Here is a 19809-nt window from a genome sequence, read left to right as displayed (position 1 = left end):
GCCACATCTGATGGAACTCCCACCAAACAGGTAGAAAAAGGATTATCTGGAGTGGCCACGAGATTCCCATTTTTTTTTTTCTCCCCTTCCCTGGCTTGCTTCTCGGGAGGTGGGGGGTAAAGCGGTGTGGTGGGCACCTGGCATCCAGCCAGGCTCAAACTACCACAGCCCTTTTGGCGCCCAACGTGGGGCGAGATAATAGCAGATTTACATTAACTGCATTGCAATTACAGTAAACCAATGAGAGCAAAGTTCCTGTGCTGGTCACGGAGCCTTGCTGCTATGCAGCTTATCTTACACTTTCTAATGTTTGGGAACACGATGCTCCTAACATTGACTCTCGGCTGTGCTTTAACCTTAATAGCTTTGCTAAGCTGGCTATATAATTTTGTGAAGAGGATGAAAGGGCCTGGGAACATGATGGCCCAAATAATAATAGCAAGTCTCATTCTGTTACTGATGAATTTAGTGTGCTGTGGGAGCTATCTTGTGGAGGCCATGGGGCAAAGCACCTCTTTCTCCTCAGCTCGGACTGATCTAGACAATTCTGTTACACAGACTTCCCAGGTCCTTAGTCACCCTTATACGAGAGTTTTAATATTACTAATTAACATGGTTGGTATATTATATATCTTGTGGAATCTGGAGTCATCTGGGTATCAGAGAGTACAAATTTGTGATGGAAACATGTTAAAATGCCCCCTGAAGCGGCCAGTCCCTGGGTGGCAGGGTATGTGGATGAATTTAGGCAAATTCCTAGGACGGTTATCACCTCCTGTAATCTGGGATTTTACATCTGAACAGATAAAAAACCCTGCTTTACTGACACGCTACCTGATAGAAGGGTGTCTTACCTACCCTAATGAGGCCCATCAGGTTCAGGCACTATACTGGGGCCTAGCCTCTGCCTACCGAGCTGCATTCCAGTCCTCTCAGAGAACTGTGATTGAAATGGAAACACAAACGGTACCTGAGACCAACATAGTTGAGTCAGTCGCAGTCCAGCCCTCTCAGAGAACTGTGATTGAAATGGAAACTCAAACGGTACCTGAGACCAACATAGTTAAGTCAGTCGCAGTCCAGCCCTCTCAGAGAACTATGGCCGAGGTGGAAATTCAAACTATACCTGAGACTACCATGGTTGAGTCAGGGAACCAAACAACAACCACAGTGGTTGCCCCAGTAGTGAAAAAGAAGCAGTGGATAAGGAGGTCAAGTCCATATCATCGATTAGTAAGGGCAGACGAGGAGGAAGAGGAAAGGCTAGAAGAAGAAACTGGTCCTTCGGTAAGGAGATCAGGAGAAGGAGTGAAAGAAATTGAAAAGGAAATGGAAACTACTCGGTCCCTCACCTCAACAGAACTTAGAGATATGCGAAAAGATTACAGTCGCCAGCCAGGTGAGCGGATTGGTGCCTGGCTGCTCCGATGCTGGGATAACGGGGCTGACAGTCAACAATTGGAAGGCAGAGAAGCCCAACAGCTAGGATCTCTTGCTAGGGACCGGGGAATTGATAAAGGCATTGGAAAGAAAACCTCAGTTTGTAGTCTCTGGAAACGACTCCTCTCAAGTGTACGGGCAAGATACCCATTCAAGGAAGACCTTGTAAATGCCCGAGGAAAGTGGACTAGAGCTGATGAAGGGATCCAATATCTAAGGGAATTAGCTGTGTTGGAAGTCATCTATGGTGATCTGGATAATGTCGAGGCCTCAACAGATCCAGACGATGTCCAGTGTACACGGGCCATGTTGAGAAAAGTGATCCAGAGTGCCCCAGCTACATATTCTAATATCCTGGCAATGGTGTATCATCCAGACATGGACATACCAACAGTGGAGAGGGTATCTTCTTGGTTACAGAACTATGAAGAGAGCCTCTGCACCTCCTCATCAGTGTGGGATGATGGCCTGATTGTTAGATCTGCCTCAAGAACTCAGTCATCCACTGTCCCGACCAGGGGAAAGGGAAGTCCCAGACGCAGGAGTACGCCGCGAAATGAACTCTGGCTCTTTTTGCGTGGCCAAGGAGAGGATATGAGGAAGTGGGATGGTGAACCCACTTTTAAGCTAGAAGCGCGTGTACGTGAACTAAGGGGGAAGACAGCTGTTAGAAAAGGACCGCCCAGGAGAGCTGTCAGCAGAGTGGCTGCCAAACCAAAAGAGGACAATCAACAATCTCCAAGACATAGAAGAACTGCAACTACTTCCTTCGAAGCCAATGAGGAGACTTCAGGTCTGCAATTGCAAGGATCAGATAGCGAATACTCTGATGAAGAACAATGGAATAACCAACAGGTAGATAAAGCTGCTAAAATTGAACTAGCTCAGGTAGATCTAGACTGGGAGCGTAAAGGTGAGCTATTTATAGCTCGATGGGCCCATGAAACATCAGGACATCTGGGAAGAGATGCAACATATAGATGGGCTCGTGATCGAGGGGTGGACTTGACCATGGAAGCCATCACACAGGTCACCCATGAATGTGAAACATGTGCCGCAATCAAGCGAGCCACACGAATCAAGTCTCCCTGGAACAGAGGCCGATGGCTGGGTTTTCAGTATGGTGAGGCCTGGCAAATTGACTATGTTGGACCACTACCACGAACACATCAAGGCAAGCGGTATATACTCACCATGGTGGAAGCAACTACTGGTTGGTTGGAAACATACTCTGTAAACCACGCCACTGCCCGAAATATTGTCTTGGGTCTTGAAAGGCAAGTTTTGTGGCGACACGGCACTCCAGAAAGAATTGAATCAAATAATGGAACTCATTTTCGAAATAATCTCATAAACTCCTGGGCAAAGAAACATGGCATTGAGTGGATATACCACATCCCCTATCACCCTCAAGCCTCTGGAAAGATTGAGAGATATAATGGGTTACTAAAGACCATGTTGAGAGCACTGGGCAATGGGGCATGGAAGCAGTGGGATAAAAATTTAGCAGAAGCCACTTGGCTGGTCAATAGCAGAGGTTCAACTAACCGTCCTGGTCCTGCCCAAACAAAACCACTACACACTGTGGGAGGAGATAAGGTCCCCGTAGTGCACCCAGGGAAATGGCTGGGGAAGGCAGTATGGGTTGCACCTCCCATGGGAAAAGGCAAGCCCATTCGTGGGATTGTCTTTGCTCAAGGGCCTGGCTGTACTTGGTGGGTGATGAGAAAGGATGGGGAAACTCGATGTGTACCTCAAGGAGACTTAACCTTGGGGGAAAAATAACCTGTTATGTGAGTTATCTGTTGTAGATGAACTTTGCAAGAAAAACCGGACAAGTGGACAAACCAAGCCGGTGCTGGTGCCCAACACTGAACATACTGTTTCCCCTGGCCTGGATATTCATCTTGATGGATGAGACAGAAGTTATGACCTGCTCCAGTGAACATCTACAGAGGATGAAAGATATAAGAATGTTGTTTGTTTGTTTGATGCAAGATGCAAGAGGGAATACAAGAATGATGTTTGTCTGTTGAAGAGTGGGGGTACTGGTTAATGAGAGTATATAAGAATGTATATGGATTGTTAAGATGGTTTGTCTGAGCATGACGTAAATGGTATGGAATAAGGGGTGGAGACTGTAGTGGGTCTGGGACGGTAGTGATTTTCCACAGCCGCTCCTGCAGTGCTGTGCTTACTGTTGATATCAATATTATGACTACCGCTTGCACAACATCGGGGCTGTCCCTCCAGCATTCCTTCCCCCACCTTCACCAATAGCTGTGAGTGGGCATGATCTTGGGAGGGACTATGGCCAGGACAGCTGACCCAGGCTGACCAAGGAGATATTCCATACCATATGACGTCAGCTCAGTAATATAAACTGGGGGAAAGGAGCAGGAAGGGGAGGCGAGATTCATTTCTGGCCTTCCCAAAGCAACCGCTACGCGTACTGAAGCCCTGCTTCTCGGGAGGTGGCCGGACATCGCTGCTGATGGGAAGTAGAGAGTAACAGCTTATCTGCTTCTGCTTTGCTTCCCGCGCGGCTTTGCTGCTTATTTATTAAACTGCTTTTATCTCAACCCACGAGATTCCCATTTTTTTTTTCTCCCCTTCCCTGGCTTGCTTCTCGGGAGGTGGGGGGTAAAGCGGTGTGGTGGGCACCTGGCATCCAGCCAGGCTCAAACTACCACAATGAGTGACTCCATCTTGATCTGCATCACTGCCAGCACTCCGAGGAACACGTCAATCTGCAAGAGAACTCAGTAAACTGTTATATCTTCTACGCCCCATGCTCTCCCCCTCGGTTGAGCTGTGAGCGCATTTAACGACCGCAGGTCCCTGGCTATTGTGAGGGATACCATGGCTCAATGCATGGAGATACCTGGTATGTACATGCCTGATAAGCTGCTTCTTATCCACTGAAAAAAAACACAGCTGACAAACAAAGTTATTATACTTGTGCTAAAGGTAAAATCTCTAGTAGGTCTATGTTGCAAAGTTGTATGGCTAATACTACTTACATTACTAATCAAGTCTTCTAATGTCATTGAGGTTTGGTTACTTTGTTTGCTAGGCCAGTATCCTAATTTGCATAGCTGAGTTAATAAAGCAGATACTCCTACGCCTGCAGCAAATATACTAGTTGCTATTATTGCTGAGGGAGACCAAAGGTAACATAGTCATCACATTTGCCAGTAAATGCATGCACAAACTGTTTTGGACAATGATGTTTCTAAATCATTGTGTGATTAGGCATCAAGATCGTCAGTTGACTCAAACTGCATTGTCCCCTTTGTAATCTCGAGGGTATTCCAGGCCATGCCTTGTCCGCACAGATCAGAAAAATTCCCTTTGGTAACTGTACAGGCACAAGACTAGACCTGGATCTTTTTGGTGAAGTATAATTGCACCAAGATGTTGTGTTCTTATACACGCCCAGGATGGGATACACATTCTGTTCCAAATGTTTTGGTATTGCTGGTAAAATTAAACATAACACAAAAATCCATCTTTATAGATCCCAATAATTCTAACTCCTGTGGCTCTGTTGTCATTATTGGCAACCATGAAATGATCAAATCCCAGCTGTCAACTTTGCCATTACCCTTAACTAAGGAATTTGGTTTTAATGATCGATTGCTTCGGCCAGTGTAAGCCACATGTTTTGCTTGGGTTATTGAAATTGCCTAAAACCGTTTACCACAATCATTTGAAGCATCAGTAGTATGACAAAATCCTCATCCGCCTCAGCGCCGCTCCCGGCACTACTCTCGTTGCTGCTCCTGGCGCTGCTCTCCGCGCCTCTCTCGGCACTGGCCCCGTCACTTCTTCCAGCGCTACTCTCGGCTCCTCTCTCGGCACTACTGTCGGTGTCTCTTCCAGCGCTGACCGCTCTACACGCGTGTTGGGGGGAGCATTACTTTTGAGACGGTAGGAGCCAGCGGGGTGGATTAGAACCAGTCACGCTCATCGTTTTTATTCTTACTCTGTGCTGCTGATGCGCTCCACGGCGGAGCGACGAAGGCATTCGGGTCTTATTCAGCAAGGACGGCAATAAGCGTGAAAATTAGGAACACGTCGTGCCCTGGGTGACCGTATAGACGAGCCCAGCCGATACGTGCTGCCAGACCTTGAAGGGCTGCAACAGCGCGCTGACGATAATAGGTATGGAAAGGCAAGCGGCATATGATTTATTTACTGCATTCTTGCAGAAGCGGCAGATAAAGGGTATAGATCTGCAAAAGGACCTACCAGGGTTGTTAGCTTATGGGTATGCTAAGGGAGTGTTTCAGAATCCACATACAGTGCATGAACTGAGTGAATGGCGTCAATTTGGGGATTTGCTGTGGGAGGCTACCCTGGAGGACAATGAGATAGCTGAAATATTAGGGAAGCTTTGGAAGATAGTGCACAATGAGTTGTTGCAACATCAGGCAGAAAAGAAGGCTGCTAAGCATGCATCAGCAGCACAGAGTAAGAATAAAAACGATGAGCGTGACTGGTTCCAATCCACCCTGCTGGCTCCTACCGTCTCAAAAGTAATGCTCCCCCCAGCACACGTGTAGCGCGGTCAGCACCGGGAGAAGCGCCGGGAGAGGCACCGACAGTAGTGCCGAGAGTAGCGCTGGGAGAGGTGCCGGGAGCAGTGCCAGGAGTAGTGCCAGGAGCGGCGCTGAGGCAGATGATGCCAAGAAAATAGAAAAGTCAGCCACCCCACGATCCACCAAAGTTGGCGCCTGACGGAAATGGAGGCGGGACAAAGGGGAAAAGTCAGCCGCCTCGTTGGCCACTGAAGATGAGTGATCTACGTGGAGGAGTGGCAGAAATGAGAGCTAGAAGACGGAGTCTGGTGAGGAGACAGGGGGTGGTGCGGTAATGAGGTGTGAAGCAAAAAGTTCTTCTCTACACAAGAGTTTTTACAAAGTAAGAGAGGCGAAGGGGCTTCGGAGCAGAGCCCCCGCGGGAGAGCTGCTTCCCATTCGAGCCCAGCCCGCCGAGTTACCCCTGGGACGACTTGCAGGGGAATGGCAAGTGGGCGGAGTCGGGTGGGGGTGCAGAACAGGATGATCAGAGGAGAGTGGGGGAGCGCGACCCCATGTTAGACTGGGCACCATTGGGAACGAGAGGGAAGAAAAAGAAAACACGGGAGAGAGTAATACCGACTGCGCCCCCGGAGCCGGGAACGGCACAGAGTGAGCAAGATCCACCCCCCTGGCCCTACCATCAGCAGCCGCCGCTGCGCAGCCGCTTCCCGTGCCCGGTCAGTGTCTCCGGAGTGCCCCCCACACACATACCGCCCGCCGACACCGCCGGCCCCAGCCCTCACGGACCGCTGGCCTCATCCTTTCCATCCTCAGTCCCTTGCCTCAAAGAGTGTAAAAACTGTTGGTCGTGATGTTATGCATTTTGCTGTAAATGTGATGATGAATACTGTTTTTTTTGTTACAGTGGAAAATTTCTAAGGTGTTTTAGGTGTCAGGAATGGAAGTTGGAAGAACAGAACATTTTGACATTGAGAAGCTAAAAGGTGGTTTATGTTTTAGACTCATTGGTGAAGTATTGTTTTTTTTTTTGATCAGGAGTAAAAAAAAAAAAAGGATTTTGTCATACTGTTGATGCTTCAAATGATTGTGGTAAATGGTTTTAGGCAATTTCAACAACCCAAGCAAAACATGTGGCTTACACTGGCCAAAGCAATCAATCAGTCTACAATATGTTTATCAATGGCCAGTCCAGATAATCCTTTTTCTACCTGTTTGGTGGGAGTTCCATCAGATGTGGCACAATGGCCTGTACCAAATGCATTAAAACCAAATCCCTTAGTTAAGGGTAATGACAAAGTTGACAACTTGGATTTGATCGTTTCATGGTTGCCAACAATGACAACAGAGCCACAGGAGTTGGAATTATTGGGATCTGTAAAGATGGATTTTTGTGTTATGTTTAATTTTACCAGCAATACCAAAACATTTGGGACAGAATGTGGATCCCATCCTGGGCATGTATAAGAACACAACATCATGGTGCAATTATACTTCACCAAAAAGATCCAGGTCTAGTCTTGTGCCTATACAGTTAACAAAGGGAATTTTTCTGATCTGTGGGGACCAGGCATGGCCTGGAATACCCTCAAGATAACAAAGGGGACCACGCAGTTTGGGACAACTGACGATCTTGATGCCTAATCACACAATGATTTAGAAACATCATTGTCCAAAACAGTTTGTGCATGCATTTACTGGCGAATGTGATGACTATGTTACCTTTGGTCTCCCTCAGCAATAATAGCAACTAGTATATTTGCTGCAGGTGTAGGAGTATCTGCTTTATTAACTCAGCTATGCAAATTAGGATAATGGCCTAACAAACAAAGTAACCAAATCACAATGACATTAGAAGACTTGATTAGTAATGTAAGTAGTATTAGCCATACAACTTTGCAACATAGACCTACTAGAGATTTTACCTTTAGCACAAGTATAATAACTTTGTTTGTCAACTGTGCTTTTTTCAGTGGATAAGAAGCAGCTTACCAGGCATGAGTTGCTAAACTAATGTGCAGATTGTCCTTGAGCTGCTCTCGACTGTGAGAAACGAAGAAGCAAAAATACCTACGAGATAACAACTTGGAGCAAGGAGGAGGCTGGGGCAGCGTGTGAAACTGCAAGGCTTGTCACAGAAAACTACAGCTGGCTTTTGGAGAATGGACCATTTAGAAGTAATATAAACACGCTAGCTTTGCTGCTGATTATGGAGTTCTGATTCTTGTTAGTACAATTTGAGTTATTAAAATCAGTGGAGCAGGCTGCCCGGAGAGGTCATGGACATACCAGCTATCTCCATGCATTGAGCCACGGTATCCCTCACACTAGCCAGGGACAGGCGGTCGTTAAATGCGTTCACACTACTTTAAAAGTACAGCTCAACCGTGTTAGGGAGGGGGAGAGCATGGGGCTTAGAAGATATAATGGTCTAGTGAGTCTCTCTTGCAGATTGATGTGTTTCTCGGAGTGCTCCCTGTGATGCAGATCAAGATGGAGTCACTCAACTATTGGCAGGATTGAATAGTGAAGTGGAACACGACCAGCACCTGATCATATGCCTGTGCCACAGGACACTGGAGTCATCGAGCATAGGGAGGGGGAGATGTGGTAGGCGTCCGGAAGATCTCGGGTTGTAATGTGAGAGGTGGAAGGTACAGAAGAGGTGGGCACGGGATGGAGTGAGAGGAGGTGTTGGTGGTAGCAGATAGAAGCACATGGTATAAACAAGGGGCCGGCCTATACAAGTAGAAGCATAGAACAGTTTATGAGGCAATGGGGAGTTAAACATGTAGCAGGGATTCCCCATTCCACCACAGGACAGGCCATAATAGAAAGAGCTAATGGGACTCTCAAAAGATATCTTGGTAAATATGGGGATGTTAAAGACCCTCATATGAAATTGTTAAAGGCCTTATTTGTTATGAACAACCTGTGTGTGTTTGGGAACAGAAGCTACCACCTGTAATAATGCATCATAATCCAAAGGCACAAAAGGAGGGGAAGAAATAAATACGGGTTAAATATCGTGACCCTAAAACAGGGATATGGCAGCCTCCGCCCAAAGTATTTTACTGAGAACGTGGGTGTTTGTGTGTTGATTCTCCCACAGGATCCATTTGGGTGCCAGCCAGGTGGACAACAGCTGTCTTTGAAGCTGTGGAGATCAAACCATCTGACGAAAAAGGACAGGAAGAGATTGAAGAATAAATACACCCTCGTCTTGAGGTCATTGGAGGACTGGCTAACAATCAAAAGACTGAAGATTATATAACAAAAAGACGGTATCCCTCACACTAGCCAGGGACAGACGGTCGTTAAATGCGCTCACAGCTCAACCGAGGGGGAGAGCATGGTGCGTAGAAGATATAACAGTCTACTGAGTCTCTCTTGCAGATTGACGTGTTTCTCGGAGTGCTTACCGTGATGCAGATTAAGATGGAGTCACTCAACTATTGGCAGGATTGAATAGTGAAGTGGAACACGACCAGCACCTGATCATATCTTCCTGCAACTGGATCAGCTAGCATATGTGCTGGGCAGACACGTAATGTATCAGCTTGTGCCACAGGACACTGGAGTCATCGAGCATAGGGAGCGGGAGATGTGGTAGGCGTCCGGAAGATCTCGGGTTGTAAAGTGAGAGGTGGAAGGTACAGAAGAGGGGGGCACGGGATGGAGTGAGAGGAGGTGCTGGTCGTGGCAGATGTGAGCACATGGTGTAAACAAGGGGTTGAAGTTTGGCAGATGGATGTCACTCGTGGTAGAGTTTGGAAGACTAAAATATGTTCATATAACCATAGACACATGGAGCAAATTCGTTCGGGCAACAGCACAGACAGGGGAGAGGGTCATACATGTGGGGCGTCATTTATATAGTTGTTTTGCAACAATGGGAATTCCTCAGAAAATAAAGACAGACAATGGGCCGGCCTATATAAGCAGAAGCATAGAACAGTTTATGAGGCAATGGGGAGTTAAACATGTAGCAGGGATTCCCCATTCCCCCACAGGACAGGTCATAATAGAAAGAGCTAATGGGACTCTCAAAAGATATCTTAGTAAATATGGGGATGTTAAAGACCCACATATGAAATTGTTAAAGGCCTTATTTGTTATGAACCACCTGTGTGTGTTTGGGGAACAGAAGCTACCACCTGTAATAATACATCATAATCCAAAGGCACAAAAGAAGAGAAAGAAGGAAATATGAGTTAAATATGGTGACCCTAAAACAAGGATATGGCAGCCTCTGGCCAAAGTGTAATACTGGGGACGTGGGTATTTGTGTGTTGATTCTCCCACAGGATCCATTTGGGTGCCACCCTCGTGTTGAGGTCATTGGAGGACTGGCTAACAATCAAAAGACAGAAGATTATATAACAAAAAGACAGTGAATTTAATGAATAATAATGAGGTGTTTTGTTATAACCATAGCTTTTAGTGTAACTATAATTGCTAAGAGCTTGACGCATTTTAATCAGCCTAGAGATAATATTTGGATAACCTTTGCTAATCAAGCTGGTCAGTCATCTCTTTGTCTTAGTTTGGGAGGGGTTACTAATCCTTTTAAAAGGTGTTTGATAGGATTGTCCGTGTGGAATCTGGAGGAACTTTGTGGACTAGTAGACAATAACACCTTGTGTAATAGAACGGGGCTGAACACAATTAGTGATGATCACGATCATTCGGACAGGAAATGTCAATGTGAGATAATTAAGTCCCTTAAAACCACATTAGCCTCACCCCCTGAGGAAATAGACATGTTTGGAAGTGCCAATGCAAGCTTCGGTACTAATGGAACTGGGGGAAATAGGATAAGTTTTATGCCAGGGGATATCCCTGACTTTATTAGAAATCGAAAATATTGGGCCACCTTAGACTCTTCTTTGAAGTCAGAAACGGTATTTAAGCAATTGTATTCCAGCTGTAATGTCTCTAGTATTACATCACCGAAGAAATTGCCCACAGGTATATTTTTAATCTGTGGAGAAAGGGCCTGGAACGGAATACCAGTAAATCCCCCGGGTGCACCCTGTTATTTGGGGAAACTCTATTCCACCCTAACTTAACCGCGCTAATGCAGCTTGCTGACCATCATAACAGCTCCCGCAAAAAAACATAGTTATTATGAGTTTGATTATACTGATATTGGTCCCCCACGATTTTGGAGTGAATTTTGGAGTCATAGTTGCCACCCTTTTACCAGGAGGAGCAGCCAATAAGGCCATGAACTTGGCTAAACAGTTAGGATGTTGGACTAAAGACCAGTTAAATAAAACTTCAGAAATGACTGATATGTTAACAGCTGACGTTCAAAGTGTAAATCATGCGGTGTTACAAAATAGAGCTGCCATAGACTTTTTATTATTAGCCAACGGACATGGATGTGAAGAATATGAGGGCATGTGTTGTATGAACCTGTCGGACCATTCCACCTCGATACATGTCAAACTGAAAGAACTTCAACAGGGATTACATCGGCTGAAACAAGAAGAGGGATTAGGACTTGAAGGATGGATTAAGGGGTGGGGAATACGCCCTGGGTTGCGAAATTTTATAATGAATGGAATTGGCTTTATGGGTATTGTTTTATTGGTATTGTGAGTGTTTCCCTGTTTTATAAACTGTATTCAACGGACAATAGAAAGAACATTTGAGAGGATGTGGCAGGCTAATATCATTTTCCAAAAAGAAAATGGGGGAAATGTGGGGAGTTTTGTGGAAACTTGGCTAGAGGAAAGAGGACATGATAGAATACAGCTGGTTAGGCAGTGAGCATTAAGCGGTAAGATATTGGACTCTTTCTGAAGGACGTGAGAGCAGAAGAGTTGTATGATAACAGGATGAGAAAACAGGAGCTTAGTTTGGGTTAAGTAGCCACAAGTATCTCGAGTATGTTGAAACAAGGGCGAGGTTTGCATCTAACTGGGAACCAATGATGAGCTTAGCTTTTGCAATATTTATGAGCCTGATTATTGTATCTATAAAAGAGTTGTATCTTTGCTTATTTGCAAGTTGAGACTTGTGGCACTCCAGGGTGGGCTTGGCTCCCGTCGTCTTCAGCATTATACCACTGCGTAGAGGAGCTACAAGAAAGCAGGAAGGCAGACCCCACCTACAGTGTTAAAGAGACCCCAATGTAGTCTATCAGCCAGCACTGTGTCACATTTTCAGCTGCTTTCCTGTTGGAGATATCTCCAATCCCACTCACTTGGACTGCCCAACTCCCATTGAAAAAATATATGCCGTCGCGTAAATTATACCACTGCGTATGGGAGCTACAAGAAATCAAGAAGGCAGACCTCAACTACAGTGTTAAGTAGGTCTCCATGTAGTCTATCAGCCAGCACTATGTCACATTTGCAGTTGCTTTCCTCTGGGCGCTGTCTCCAATAACACTCACTTGTACGGCTCAGGTCCCATTCAAAAAATATATGCCGTCGCTTAAAATATACCACTACATATGGGAGCTATAAGAAAGCACGAAGGCAGACCCCACCTAGAGTAGCAAGTAGGTTTCCATGTAGTTTCTCAGCCAGCACTATGTAACCTTTAAGCTGCTTTCCTGTGGGAGCTATCTCCAATCCCACTCACTTGGACTTCTCAGTTCCCACTGAAAAAATACATGCTTTCCTTTAAGTTAGTACTGCGTATGGGATCTATAAGACAGAAGGAAGGCAGACCCCACCTACAGTAGTAGTTAGGCCCCCATGTAGTCAACCAGCTAGCATTGAGTTACATTTGCAGCTTCTCTCCTGGAAGCGCTATGTGAAATCCCAGTCACTCAAAGTGCTAAACTCCTATTGAAAAAATACATGCTGTCGATTAAGTTACACCACTGTATATGGGAGCTAGAAGAAAGCAGGAAGGCAGACCCCACCTACAGTAGTAAGAAGGTCCCCATGTAGTCTATCAGCCAGCACTCTTTCACATTTGCCGCGTCTTTCCTGCGGGAGCTATCTCCAATCCCACTCACTTGAACTGCTCAGCTCCCATTGAAAAAATACATGCTTTCTGTTAAAATTATAGCACTGCGTATGGCAGCTACAAGAAAGATGGAAGACAGACCCAACCTACAGTACTAAGTAAGTCCCCATGTAGTCTATCAGCCAGCACTGTGTCACCTTTGCACCTGCTTTCCTGTGGGAGTTATCTCCAATCCCACTCACTTGGACTGCCCAGCTCCCATTTAAAAAATGCATGCTTTCCATTAATTTATATTAATGCGTGTGGGATCTACATTAAAGCAGGAAGGCAGACTCCATCTACAGCAGTAAGTGGATCCTCATGTAGTCTATCAGTCAGCATTGTGTCACATTTGCAGCTGCTTTCCTGTGAGAGCTCTCTCCAATCCCACTCATTTGGAGTGCTCTGCTCCCATCGAAAAATTATATGCTGTCGGTTAAGTTATACCACAGCGTATGGGAGCTACAAGAAAGCAGAAAGGCAGACCCCACCTACAGTAGCAAGTAGGCCCCCATGTAGTCTATCCGCCAGCACTGTGTCACATTTGCAGCTGCTTTCCTGTGAGAGCTATCGCCAATCCCACGCTCTTAGACTCGTGATCTCCATTTAAAAATACATTCTATCGGAGGAAGTTATACCACTGCGTATAGGAGGTACAAGAAAGCAGGAAGGCAAACCCAACCTACAGTACTAAGTACGTCCTCATGTAGTCTCTCAGCCAGCACTGTGTCACATTTGCACCTGTTTTCCTGTAGGAGCTGTCTCCAATCCCAATCACCTTTACTGCTGAACTCCCATTGAAAAAATACATGCTTTCCGGTAAGTTATAGCACTGTGTATGGGATCTATAAGAAAGCAGAAAAGTAGACCCCACCTACACTAGTAAGTAGGTCCCCACGTAGTCTATCCGCCAGCACTGTGTCACATTTGCAGCTGCTTTCCTATGGGAGCTATCTCCAATCCCACTCACTTTGACTGCTCAACTGCCATTTAAAAAATAAAGACTGTCGATAGAAGTTATACCACTGCCTATGGGAGCTACAGGAAAGCAGGAAGGCATACCCCACCTACAGTAGTAAGTAGGTGTCCATGTAGTCTATCAGCCAGAACTGTGTCACATTTTCAGCTGCTTTCCTTTGAAAGCTATCTCCAATCCCACTCTCTTGGACTGCTCAGCTCCCATTGAAAAAATACACACTTTCTGTTCAGTTATAGTACTGCATATAGGATCTACAAGAAAGCTGGAAGGAACACCCCACCTACAGTAGTAAGTAGGTCCCCATATAGTCTATCAGTCAGCACTGTGTCACATTTGCAACTGCTTTCCTGTGGGATCTATCTCCAATCCCAGTCACTTGGAATGCTCAGCTCCCATTGAAAAAGTTTATTCTGTCGATAGAAGTTATACCACTGCGTATGGGAGCTACAAGAAAGCAGGAAGGTAGACCCCACCTACAGTAGTAAGTAGGTAAACATGTAGTCTATCAGTCAGCATTGTGTCATATTTGCACCTGCTTTCCTGTGGGAGCTATCTCGAATCCCAGTCACTTGGACTGCTCAACTTCCATTGAAAAATTATATTCTGTCGGTTAATGTACACCACTGTATATGGGAGCTACAAGAAAGCAGGAAGGCAGACCTCACCTACCGTAGTAAGTAGGTCCATAGGTAGTCTATCAGTCAGAAGTTTGTGACATTTCCATCTGCTTTCCTGTGGGAGCTATCTCAAATCCCACTCTCTTAGACTGCTCAGTTCCTATTGAAAAAATACATACTTTCTATTAAGTACTGTGTATGGGATCTACAAGAAAGCAGGAAGGTAGACCACCCCTACAATAGTAAGTAGGTCCCCATGTAGTCTATCAGCCAGAACTGTGTCACATTTTCAGCTGCTTTCCTCCAGGAGCTATGTTCAATAACACTGACTTGTACTGTTTAGGTCCCAATTGAAAAAATATATGCTGTTAAGTTATACCACTGCATATGGGAGCTACAAAAAAGCTGGAAAGTAGACCCAGCGTATAGTAGGAAATAGGTCCCCATGTAGTCTATCAGCCAGCACTGTGTCACATTTGCACCTGCTTTCCTGTGGGAGCTATCTCAAATCCCAGTCACTTGGACTGCTACACTCCTATTGAAAAAATATATGCTGTCGGTTAAGTTATACCACTGAATATTGGAGCAACAAAAAAGCAGGAAGGCAGAGCTCACCTACAGCAGTAAGTAGGCCCCTATGTAGTCTATCAGTCAGCACTGTTGTGTGGAGGAATGCTTAAGGGAGCCCAGGCCTTACGGTAGTTAGAAAAATTAGTGTGTTGGTCGGAGCAGTAAGCTAATGTTACTACTGATGTTATTGAAAAAATTGTTGGCAGACCAGAAAAGCCTTAGACATGCCTTTTTGCAAGATTGTGCAGCTATTGATTTTTTGCTATTAGCGGAACGGCACGGATGCCAAGACTTTGAAGGCATTTGTTGTTTTAATCTTTCTGATCATAGTGAATCTATTCACAAAGCTTTGGCATATTTAAAGGCTCACGCTAAGAATATTCCGGTGGGTTATAACCCTTTTGATAATTGGCTTCAATCAGCTTTTAGGGGGTTGTCACCTTGGTTGACTATGTTAATCAAAGAAAGGTTAAGATGGATTTTTGTTATTTTTCTTTTGCTTGTAATATTTAGAATAATATATAGTTGTATTATGAAGGCAGTGCAACGACTGACTCAGACTTGATTGTGCACAAACAAAACGGGGGAATTGTGGAGGAATGGTTAAGGGAGAATGGACATGGATCCCAGGGTATAATTTTAGGCCTAATGGGACAAGGCAATCTGAGCTCTAGTTGTATGAATTTAATGCACAATCAAGACCAGAGTCAGAGCCATGGTTAAAGTAGTTGCTGTCACGTAGTCAGCGCAGACAGCAGGCCGCTTTCTGCTCCTTCAAGTTCGAGCTATTTTGAGCTAAAGAGCTAATAGCTCAAGGTCGGGCTGTTTTCAGCTAACGAGCTAACAGCTCAAGGTGGAAAACAACTTCGGAGAAAACAAGATGGGAAAATGTGAGGGAGCTTGCTTATCGCAGAAACCGCAAGTAGGATGAACATAAGAATTTAATCTATTATCTGCTGTTCCTGAGCTAGCTTTGAAGCTGTTGGATATATAAGTTAGAGCCTGCTTTTAATAAAATGAAGATTTCTGCTGTCACTCACATTGAGTAGGACTGATTTCTTCCCATCCAGTTGAGAATCGGACCCTGGGTTGATCTCCGCATGAAGTAGGATTGGAGCTGGTTTTTCAGGCTTCAAGCCTGGTTTCAGACTTCGAGTCTGGTTTTAAGACTTCAAGTCTGATTCATATTTCAGGCTTAGAGCTTGGTTTGCAGACTTCGAGTCTGGTTTGCAGACTTCGAGTCTGGTTCATTTTTCAGGCTTTTTGCCTGGTTTCAGGCTTCGAGCCTGGTTTTCAGACTTCGAGTCTGGTTCATTTTTCAGGCTTAGAGCTCGGTTTGCAGACTTCGAGTCTGGTTTGCAGATTTCGAGTCTGGTTCGTTTTTCAGGCTTCGAGCCTGCTTTCAGGCTTCGAGCCTGGTTTGCAGACTTCGAGTCTGGTTCATTTTTCAGGCCAAGAGCCGAAAACTTCGAGGCATATGGCACCCGAACAGGGACCATCACCGGGTGTTACCAGGTAAAGAGCCTGCCTGCGGGGAGCTGAGACTTGAAAATCTGGAGGCAGAGGCAGTCGTCGTCGGAGGAAGTCTGCCGGTTCCCAAGCGGAGGTTGCTGTACCCGGGGCAGTGACTACAGGTTGCAGTGAGATGAGGATCCGACAACATGGAAAAGGACTCTCACTTTTACATCGCTTTTTAGAAAAGCGGGGGGTGGACTTAAAATTGACCGATTTATGTGGTCTACTTGTATATGGTAATTGTAAAGGCTTTTTTAAGGACTCTGAGAAATATTTTGATGAGGAGGAGTGGAGAGCATATGGGACTTGTCTTTGGGACTTGGTTATAGACGAAGATAAGACTGCTCGGAAACTGATGAAACAGTGGAGAGAAGTAATTAACTGTTTGAAAAAGTATAAGTTGGAAAAGAATTTGGCTGCTGCTGTGACTCAGCGGCTTGATATGCCTGAGACTGCAGTCGAGCCGACAGCTGGACTGCTCGGTATCGGTATGTCTCTCCTCCCTTTTCTGGTGAACATGTTGCAGTTCGTGGGACAGCAACTGCGGCTGCGGTTTCGACAGCCTCGACGTCTGAGTCAGTCCCTGATTCATGTTGTACTCCAAGCACCCCCCCTCATCTGCCCTCTAGATCGGCCGCTCCCTTAACAGCTGTGGGAAACGGTGCAAGGGAAAAGACAGAATCTGCTGAGAAAAAGGAATTGCCTGAATCTTCAGCTCCATGTGTTCCTTCAAAGGAGCAGAGTGGGGTCAAAAAGATTATTCAAGTGCATTATTGTGGTGTTGACTGGCGACGTGTGGTTGAGCAGGCTAGTGGAGAGGGGGATTATGAAGCCGCCGTCACTTTGACTTGTCCAACATTGTATATGAGAGATGCGGTGGGGAATGTGAATGGTGATTATCACCCCTTAAATTGGAAATTGCTCACCCAATTGCGAGCTACAGTTAACGAAGGAGGTATTCATAGTGAACCTGCCAAACAAATGCTAAACTATATTTGGAGCACCGGGATATTACTCCCGGAGGATATAAAAGCTGTCATGAGATTAATACTTACTCAGTCTCAAAAATTATTATGGCAGGCTTATTGGCAACAGCAATGTGATGCCAGTCAGACTATTCCCAGACAACAAAATGATCCTCTTTTTGGGGTCATCTCAGCACAATTAATGGGAACAGGACCTTTTGCCACTGTAGAAATGCAACTATATATGGGACCCGAGGTCAATCGAGAAAGTATGCGAACTGCCCGTCTTGCTTTAGATCATGTACGTGAATCCGCTCCTGTACCTTCTTATATGAGTATACGACAAGGGAGGAGCGAGGCTTTTGGGCCGTTTGTAGACAGAGTGGCTGAGGCTCTAAACAAAGCTGGGGTCCCCGATTACCTTAAAGGACCGCTGTTAAAACAATGCCTCCTTGAAAATAGCAATATACAAACTAAAGGAGTGCTGGTTACCTTGCCAATCGGGGCTTCGATAGAGGATATGCTGGAGCGAATGTCACGAGTTCCTGCTGCGGATCAAGCTATGTTGGTAGAGGTGTTGTCTCGCATGGGGGAAAAAATCGAGAATATGGGAAAAGATTTAGCCGCAGCTCAGGAAAGTGCATTCGCAGCAGCATTAGCCCCCTTAAGATCCAATAGTGGGGCAAGTAAAGGGGAGGAAAAACGGGTTAAGTGTTTTTGTTCTGGTAAAGAGGGTCACTACAAAAGGAATTGTAAAGCTAAAATACGGTGTGAGACTTGTCAAAATAATTCTCATATAACTGGTGGGTGTCGGTCGGGAAACGGACGAGTGAGCGCGACAGGCAGCCGTGCAACGACAACAGTAGCGGCTCTGGCACAATATGTTCACCAAACGTTCCAGCCTGCAGCCCAGCAACCAAGGGGAGCCTGGGATTCGACCTGATTACAGCAGTAGATACCACTCTTATTACACGAGAACCTGTCAAGATACCATCTACTCTGACAGGACCATTACAATGTAACGGGAGCTCTTGTGGTGCTTTGCTTTTAGGACGATCATCATCAGCTATTAACGGTCTCTTGATAGTCCCCGGAGTGATAGATGCAGACTATACTGGGGTAATACAGATTGTGGCTTATACATTGTTTCCTCCTGTACACATTCCAAAAGGCAGCCGTATTGCCCAGCTTGTGCCTGTGCCTCACCTTTTAGCAGATGCTGCAGCAGAGGCACCATGGAGAGGAAATCAAGGATTTGGGTCCTCTGGTGGGATTGCACTGTTAGCATTGCCAATGAATCGACGCCCGATGACTATGGTAACTTTTAGCTATCAGACTGATTCAATTGTCTTGTGAGCTTTGTTGGACACTGGCGCAGACATTACTATTGTGTCACGAGACAGATGGCCTCGATCCTGGCCGTTACAGCCATCTGTTAGGGGGGTAGAGGGTGTCAGCGGCCCCTCTCCGATTATGCGTAGTATTGACAGAATTTTGATTACCCTCGACCACCAAACAGCAGGACTATTTGTCACAGTAATGCCATTACCACAAGGAGTGGATGCTCTGATCGGTCGAGATTATCTCACCCAAATTCGAGCAGTCCTAACAACAGAACATACACCTTTTTAGCCCTGGGCACTGCTGGACTGTGGTCTTTCCCAATCCGGCTGACGTGGCATTCTAACACACCCGTCTGGATTGAGCAGTGGCCCTTGGAAGGAGAAAGACTACACCAGGCCAATCTCCCGGTACAGGAACAACTTCAATTGGGTCATATTAAGCCATCTACGAGCCCTTGGAATACTCCTATTTTTGTTATACCTAAGAAATCAGGGAAATTTCGCTTGTTGCATGATTTGCGAGCCATCAATGATCAGATGCAGGACATGGGGGCCCTACAACCTGGCATGCTGAATCCGGCAATGTTGCCTGAAAATTGAGCTATCTTAATAATAGATTTGAAGGACTGTTTTTTCTCGATTGCATTACATCCAGATGATCATCAGCGGTTTGCATTTACGATACCAGCAGTGAACAGAGAGAGTCCAGCACAGAGATATGAGTGGACTGTGCTGCCGCAAGGGATGAAAAATAGTCCGACAATTTGTCAGCTGTATGTAGATAATGCCCTGCGACCCATTCGGCATAAGTGGCCCCATGCACTTGTGTATCATTGTATGCATGATATCCTCATTGCTCAGGAGGAG

This window comes from Colius striatus, chromosome W (assembly GCF_028858725.1).
Source record: "Colius striatus isolate bColStr4 chromosome W, bColStr4.1.hap1, whole genome shotgun sequence".
Classification (NCBI taxonomy): domain Eukaryota; kingdom Metazoa; phylum Chordata; class Aves; order Coliiformes; family Coliidae; genus Colius; species Colius striatus.
The sequence above is the reverse complement of the archived record's forward strand: the minus strand, read 5'-3'. Positions refer to the sequence as shown.